Raw genomic sequence first — 9,034 nt, 5'->3', positions numbered from 1 at the left:
AGTATGTGGAAAGTTATGTCGAATTTTGAGAAATGGGTTTTTATTGATGTTTTACGAAAACCGCGTCAGTTACACAATAAAGAACATTTTGCTTAATGTTGTATTTTTCCTACATTTGAGAATAGCTATAGAAAGTTATGCAAAAAAACTGATAATGACTTTATTGAAAAATAAAAATGATATCGCAAATGCAAGTTGTCCGTTTTATAAATTGAACAGTCCTTACGTAAACGTAAAGATTACGTAAAGTGATCAGCAAGCCTATTTTTTTCAACTGACTGTATCCTAATATCAGAATTGATTTGTCAAATATGGAACCCGTTATCCTTGATTATTCCGGGTATAGAACACTCTCCATAAGAAAAACTGGGAAGAATTTATCGGCAACATAGAAAATTAGACATCTCGTGCGGCCCGCGGGCCGCACTTTGGCGACCACGGACGTAAAGGATCCCCAAAAGAAGAACCAAGCGCAATCCTAGAAACAGTCTTGGAGGTGTTTCATAAGAAACTTCTTAAGTTATTCCGAAACAACTTCTGAAGAATTTCTTAAAGAGTACCTAAAAAAATCCACGGGGTTTTCTAAAAAATTACTCTACCAGGAATCCTAGTAAAAATAACCGAAGAAAAATCTTGAAAAATTCCAGAAAAACCTCTGCTGCAGATCCATTGTGATTAAGTTCTTGGAGAATTCCCCCTAATTCGGACAACAGATTCCAAACCTAGAAGAAGATGAGTTTTGGCTAGGATCTCCTAAATGCCTAATGGCTAAGGCTTTGGTGGGATTGCCAATCCAGAGACGACTTCCTGGGCATGGCGTATGATTGTGTGAGCCACAAAATGTACAAGTACATGCTGAGAGAACAAAAGTTGAAGAGTAGAAGGCCAAGTTGCAGCGAGAGCGTAGAGACAGACAGAAGAAAAAAATAGATGTGATTCAGGCTATCGGAAAACTCGGTGCAGGGTCAATCGCCGCGCAACTTGTTGGTCACTTCAAAGGCATTTCAGGAGGTTACACAAGCATTGTAAGTGACCTTACAGGCGTTCAGGCAGAAAGTCAGAGCAAGATTCAGGGGCGTTACGTGGTGTGTGTGTGTGGGGGTTCGTTCGAAGGCATTGCAGGGAATTTCAGAGGATTTTTAGTGGATGTCAGAGGCGTTATATGGGGTTTCAGGGGCATTTTCGGTGAGTTTCAGGTACGATACACGGGGTCTGACGGAATTTCAGAGAGTTTTACGGAGACATTTTATGGTGTTTCATAAATTTTCAGTTGATTGCAGGGGCGTTACATGGGCTTAAAGGGTGTGTACTGGAGTATTGGAGGGTCTCTTATATGTTGCAGCGGATCCGAGGGGGTTTCAGATGCGTAACACAAGGCTTCAAGGGATTTTACAGCTGTTTCGGAGAGTTTCTGGTGCGTTGCAGGGAGTTCGATGAGATTTCAGGGGGTTGTCGAATACATTTCAGAGAATTTCAGAGGATTTTCAGCAAATTTCGGAAATGTTTCCGGTGGTTTTGGACGATCTCGGGTGCGTTACAGGGGAGCCCAGGGAGTTTCTGAGGCTTTTCGAATGCATTTCAGGATGTATCTGAGGATTTGGAGACGTTACTTGGGGCTTCAGGGACGTTTTTGGGGTTTCGGAGAATCGCAGGTGCGTTACAGGGGGTTTGAGGGAGTTTAAGAGGGTTTTAGGAGGCATTTCATGGTGTTTAGGAGAATTTTTGTGGGGATACGGAGAGTCTCGGTGCGGATCTGAGGGAGTTTCAGGAGATATTCTGAGGCATTTCAGGGGGTTTTAGAGGATTTTTATGGTTTTCAGAGGCGTTATATCGATCTTCAGGGACTTTTTCGGATGTTTTGGAAGGTCTCTGGAGGGCGTCCGAGAGGGTTCCAGGGGGTTTTAATACATTTCATGGTGCTTTAGAGGATTTCAGCATGTTTCAAAAGTGTTTCAGGGGCGTTTGATGTGGTTCTGGATGATCTCAGGTGCGTTACAAGGGGTCTAAAGTGATTTCAGGGTTTTACTGAGTCATTTCAGGAGTTCCGACGAGTTTCATAGACGTTTTGAGGTTTTGGGGGTCTTGGGTGCGTTTTAAGGGTGTTCAGGAGGTTTCAAAAGATCTACAATATTTTTTTTACAGTGCATTTTGGATCATTGTTTCTAGCTTTAGGGAGATTTCAGTGGATTTTAAAGCGTTTGTAACCATTTTAGGCGGTTTCAGAAAAGATTCAAGACATTCCAGACTGATTTCGCTTGTAGATCTGATGACCTCAAAGAAGTTCTTGGAGATTATCAAACGGGCAAACATTGAACTTACTACTTGACAGCATATAGTTGCATTAGATATAGTTGCAAGCATGAATTTCATTCACTCGCATAAGTCATGGATGTACATCCGACCTAATAAGCGGTACCCAAATAGATTGCATTCAACTGGTTTATATGGAAGTTCCAGTGTAAGACAGATAAACAAATACTAGCTTTTTCCGTTTTTTGACGATACGAATAGTCAGATTAGTAGTGATGGAAAAATAGACTGGTGCCCTTAAGGGGAAGCTTCATGGAAAACCTGGTAGAACCCAACTTTGGCGCACGTTCCGATTTTTTAAAAATTAATGGAAAGTGATATAAAAAATCTAAAAAAATCAGTTTTTAGCTAAGATCCTAAGGTTTATGTTCGTAAAAAAATATTTGATTTTACTCAAAATTTGAAAAAGTTGGACTCTCGAGAACACCAAAATTTTTGGTAGGAAAACCGCTCCCATGCCGCAAATTTTTGTGTTTGCACAACGATTTCTCCCGTAAAAATATGTTTTATCATATAACTATGTACGGTCATTTTGCTCAGAAACTAATAACGAGTCGAATGGTATATAAATATCAGGGGGTTTCATACAAAAATCTACATTGAGAGGCATTTGTATGAAAACATTTCCAAAATTATTGCGCGCCTCCGCGATCGAACAGCAGCTAACGGTTTCTTGGCTGGCCTGCGGTGGGCACCCGTACGGATGATGGGAAAGAACATGAAACGGTAAAATAATAGAAAAGATTTGTCGCTATGCTCACATGGAACAAATGTATAGTTCGCGGATGTAATAAAGATGCTAGAACTAGGGGATAATTTGTGTTGGTCAATATAGCATATTTTAACGTTTTTCCGTTGTGTCACATTTTCTACACATAATGTTTAAGAAATAGCGAAGTAAGTTTTCAAACCGGAACATGTGATGGTGATGTGCAATAAAGGTATATTGTAAGTTTTGCTGATTTGTTAGACCATAATCGTCGCGACCAGCCGTCGTGTGGCATAATTTGGGAAGGATAAATCAAAATACTCCTCATACGTTACTCCCAAATGATTTTTTTATGCAACGCTAAGAGCAGAGTTGTTGACAAAATTCCTAAAAAAACATGTCAGAATTACTGACTTAATATTTTGAGAAATTCAAGAGGAGCCTGAATTACTTACTCTTGCAGGAAAACTTGAAAGAATCTTAATAATGTTCATTGAACAATTTTGGTGGCTTTTATGATAAGAGATTTTTTTTTTAATTTTTATACATAATAAATACTGAGGAAGATTATTTGTCGAATATAATCTGTCCGATTTAACTTTTAGTATGAGCATGAGCATGAGCATTGGTGACCGTACACTTCGTAGTTGCTACTCCGTGATCGACCTGAGCTAGCGAGATTGCACAGAGAACCAATTGGTCGGGGCTTGGGATTTGCCACCATCCTCAATGTACACGCTTCGAGAGCTCAAACTTTATTGGGTCAATAACGGCGCTGGCCACGTCCTTACGATCTACCGGGGAAGGGAAGGAATGTTAGTTCGACAACTGTTGCTACTAGAGGTTGTATGTACTACTGGACCCTCCACAGTTGTCACGGGAAGGAGTTTTGTTAGTAAGGAGGGATTGATAGTTACATAGATCACGGATACACTTTGGTAAGCGATGCGATCCATGCAACCGTACAGTATACACACAAATGTGTCACCTCACAATTTGGAAGAATGGTGAGACCATGAGACCATGGCGAAACTGGATCTATTTCCTCACTTTTTGGTTTTTGATTTTAATAAAATAATAAAGCAATATTTTCAAAACCGGTTTTCGTACACATGTAGAGTATGGATCAAGGTATCTCCTGATTTTTCCCTGGTGGAAATTGTTTATCGTTTTTGTAAAAACCATGTTTAAACAAAATTTCACGAAAAAAAGGTTTCTGCAAAAACGATAAACAATTTCCACCAGGGAAAAATTCAGGAGATACCTTGATCCATCCTCTACATGTGTACGAAAACCGATTTTGAAAATATTGCTTCGTTATTTTATAAAAAATCAAAAACCAAAAAATGAGGAATTGCTTCCTAAGGCGATCGCCTTAAATGGGTGAGCTCGTTTCATGTTATTCTTGTAATGTGAATACTTCATGCATTTGTCATTACAAATCCCATGAAGCGTTATAATAACTTTCCTGCTACACATAAATTAAAACGTATTCGGATTTAATGTTTAAATTTATTTATTAATTACTTTAGCATTATTACTCACATGCGGTTTCATTTTGTTCACAGTATCATCTACTGTCCGAAAAACCTTTCCCCCACTAAAAATGGTGCGATGCGGTCTGATAATGGTGATAATCTTAGGGCAGCAGCCGTCTGTAGAATATACCTGACCAAACGCTGCTGTGCTGGACCGTTTTTCCTGCGCCGGTAACTTCAACTACCTACGGTATAGCACAGAGCAGTCAGCAGAACGACCAACTGGCAAAACCTCGGAAGCTTGCTGAATGGATCATTATGAGGGGTGTATCATTAGCATTATGGCACCTGATAAATGGGCCCGATAAGGAAGCTTAACCACGACGAAGATGATGCTTGTGCGAACGATTAAGGTGATTTTTTTTTTCAGTTTATGAAAAATCTGATATTATTCACAAGGCTGTTAGAAGGTATTGGATAATGTCTTAATGTAAAATAAACACCGTTGTGATACAAAAACATGGATATCAAAAGTGTTTATTGAAATCATATTCATAAATGAGTAATCAACGTGATTCTTCCTAGTTTTTCTAACTGATAAAACAAAAAGTTGGGAAGATACACGAAGAGGTTGCGATAAGTTTTTCACAACAGTTTCTTTTGTCTTCAATTTGATTCCAGTTATTTTTCTAAGCTTAAAAACTCTAAAATACATCCCTCATCCATGTCGACCCGCTAACAATGCATGCTGTACAACGTAATTAAAAGACTAATGTTATTTTACCTACGTAACGATGTATGGAGTACCCGATGATAGCGACTCATCCTCCTCCCCGAGCAGCAAAGGATAATACCGAAAGGACACAAAACTGCAAAAGTGTCTTCACAGCAAGAGCGCAACAAAAAAAAAAAAAAAGGAAACACACTCAACTGATATTCATAACCAGAGAGTGAATCATATTCGCCCACCCAGGGGGTCCTTTTTCATAAAACGAGGGCACCACCCACAGACAACGATGTCCTCGCCGTTGTCGTGGAGAAGTACCAATTGGAAGAGGGGTCCTTGCAATCAATTTTGCGTTCTATCTCTCAGCAATCAACCCTCCTCCTTTGTAGCGAATTCGTTAGCACTGTCGATGTCGAAGAAGCGCGGCGCACGGCACAGCCGAGGTCATATTTACACTTTCACTTGTGCCTCCCCGTGGAGATATGTGTCCCTTCTGCCTGGAAGAGTTATTAAAAAAGCAAAATTAATTCTTGTAAGGATGCTGCTGCCGCCGGTCGTTCAGCCAGGGGTTTATGGTAAGCGTTTCCATCGATTATTTCGATTATTATCCTTAGTGAAGTGGAGGATACGGGTGGGCGAACTGTCATCTGTGGAATGAACAAGTGTAAATATGCATGCTCTAAAATTGTGAGATGATGGAGAAGACTTTGGAAGCATTTCAGGCCAAATCCGTCAAGTTTATTTTTCTTACTGCTAGAAGTTTTACTAGATTTGCTCAAAACAATTCGGGTGTAATACAAATATTTCGACATCATGGTCCTCAGAGCAAAGTTTCCAGAAGAATTTCGGCACTGCAAAATGTATCTATCAGTATAGGGCATTTTTTTATTACCGTACGGCAGTGATCCTCAGCCTCACTGTCTTTGCGGGCCAAAATTGAATTTTGAAAAGAGACTGCGGGCCGCAAGTCATTCAAGAGTTAATTTTCAACAATTTAAAAGATTCATCACAAAATCCATTTGTTTGATTTTTTTTTGAAAATATTGAACAATTGCAAAGAACAAAATAACCTGTAGTTCATCAGGAGAATTCATTATGTAAACTTGAAAAATCGCGAAAATCGCAAGGTATTAAAAACAAAGTTTTCAAGACCGTAATATTCAGGTTTTGTAGTTCTTGATATTAATAATGTTGAGCAAATTATTTTAGACTTAAAAGTTATATGGAAAATAAGCAATAGCGGCGCTGGCTAGAATATTATAGACCTTTTTAAGAATATTATGGATAAACTTACAGAGCAGATTCAAAGTGAAGAATTGTGGAACTTCTAGACACAAACACGGACAAATATGGTGTAAAACCCCTGGATCCAGTTTTGACAAATTTGCGAATAGAGTTTCCTACTGCAGCTTAGGGATTTCTTGAAAAGTTTGTTATTCAAAAAAATCTAGGAACTATGGGTTTTTTTTAAGACTTCTTGTGGATTTTGAGAAATTTCAGAATGATTTGTGGGGATTTCAGAGTTTTCGAAAGAAATTCCGGAAAACTGCCAGGTGATACTGTTGTGGAAATCCTTGATATTTTTTTAAATGGTTTTTCTTGCGTAATTTCTTAGAAAGCCAATGAAGAAAAACCTGCAGGCATGATTTTCTAAGCAATGTGAGCAAATATTTGTAGCCGATTTAAAATAAATATTTCAAGAGGATTCCTAAATGTATTGCTAGGGGAATGAAATTCCGACAGTTTGGGCAACACTTCCTTTTAAAGAAATAGTAGGCAATTTTGTTTTGGAATAGTTTCCTGGTGAAAATGCTGAATATAAAGTTTATCGAAACAGAGATGAACCAGTCCTTAGATGAAAATCTCTAAATAACGATAAATTATAAATAATAAAATCGAATATGTATAAGGATTTTTTTTTCGTCGATGAGAACAAAATGGAACTTATGTTTATTTTATTTTTGTGATATTAAACAAATTACTAATGACGAGTTCTGCCGCAAGTCCAAAATCCAAATTAGAGAACCTGTGAAATTTAGCCTAAACTCATTATTTAAGCGTAACACACCGTACTTAACAACAGTTTCTAATATTCTCGGAACAAAATTCGGAGAAGTATTCTTTCACAGTTTGTAAAACTATAAAAAATGTTGATTCCTCTGAAAAGCTCTCCATGGCATTGGCAATATTTTAGTAGTTAATATTCATTCTCATGAAAGTTTTAAAATATGGTGAAATTTCTGGTTTTCCTAATGTAATCTATGAGTGGGACACTTTCTAATACATTTCAAAATCAGTTCGCGGGCCGCACAAAACCTGATCAAGGGCCGCATGCGGCCCGCGGACCGCAGGTTGGTGACCACTGCCGTACGGGATTGGGCCGAAGGGTCCCAGATTTTCATGAAACTTTTTCCACAGGCTGGGCTCATGGATATATGAACAAAAAAAATTGAGATAAATTCAGGGTCGCCTTTTTTCCGGAAAGTTCAGGTGGAAATTCTTTGTTTTGCCCTGACACTACTTACTTTGAAAAACCATAACTAAAGAACAAAGCATTGTAGGAACAAAGTTTTTTTAGCAAATTTTCTCAGAAATCCAAAAAAATATATTTTTGAGAAGTTTATTCCATAAGCTTTAATCGCTGAAATTTTTGGAATGGGCTTTTTTTTCGTTTTTGAGTTATGTTCAATTTTGCCCATCCCTCAAAATGTGACCTTCTCACCTCGAGCTGCCACGAGTACCCTGGCTTCCACCCATTACTAACAGATATCATTAAAAAGTTATTATTCTGTATAATGTGTACTATTAAGTACAAAGAAAGATCCTCGGCTCCGTAAAGCGTTATACGCGATTTAGCCCCAAATAAATGAAATAGATAAAAAAAAATCGTTAAGAGAAGCCGGAAAAACATTGCCCGAACTCGTAAAAAAATATCAAAAAAATATTTTTGGGAAAGTTATTCCATAAGCTTTAATCGCTGAAATTTTTGGAATGTACTTTTTTTTTCGTTTTTGAGTTATGGCAAATTTTGTTGAAAAATGTCCAAATGTGTCATGTTAGTATTTTCTTTTAAAAATCATAACTCAAGAACGAAGCATCGTAGAAACAAAGTTTTTTTTAGAAAATAAAAGCAATTTTTTTCAGTAATAAAAAAATAAATAAAATAAAAAAATATGAACAGGAAAAAGTTTTTCACAAAATTTTCTGGCGTTGAGGAAATTCATAAAGAAAAGCCGGAAAAACTATGCCCGAACTCGCAAGAAAATTGCAAAAATAATATTTTTGAGAAGGTAGTTTCATAAGAAATTTTTGGAATGCACTTGTTTTTCGTTCTTGAGTTATGGCCAATTATGTGAATAAATGACCATAATATATGCGTACATGATTATTTTCACAAAGTTGACCATAACTCAAGAAAGAAAAAAGAAAATCCATTCCAAAAATTTCAGCGATCAAAGTTTATGAAATTACCTTCTCAAAAATATTTTCTTGAAAATTTTCCGCGAGTTCGGGAATAGTTTTTTCCGGCTTTTCTTTTTAAATTTTCTCAACGGTGGAAAATTTTGTGAAAAACTTTTTGCAGTTCATGTTTTTTTTTGGATTTCTGAGAAATTTGATTTCATTTTCAAAAACCTTCGTTTCTACGATGCTTTGTTCTTGAATTAGAATTTTTGAAAGAAAAGGCTTAAATGATACATTTGGGCATTTTTCAACAAAATTGGCCATAACTCAAAAACGAAAAATAAGTGCATTCAAAAAATTCAGCTTATGACATAACCTTCTCAAAACTATTTTTTTTTTATTTTCCAC

Source organism: Aedes albopictus, chromosome 2, assembly GCF_035046485.1.
Source record: "Aedes albopictus strain Foshan chromosome 2, AalbF5, whole genome shotgun sequence".
NCBI classification, from domain to species: Eukaryota; Metazoa; Arthropoda; class Insecta; order Diptera; family Culicidae; genus Aedes; species Aedes albopictus.
The sequence above is the reverse complement of the archived record's forward strand: the minus strand, read 5'-3'. Positions refer to the sequence as shown.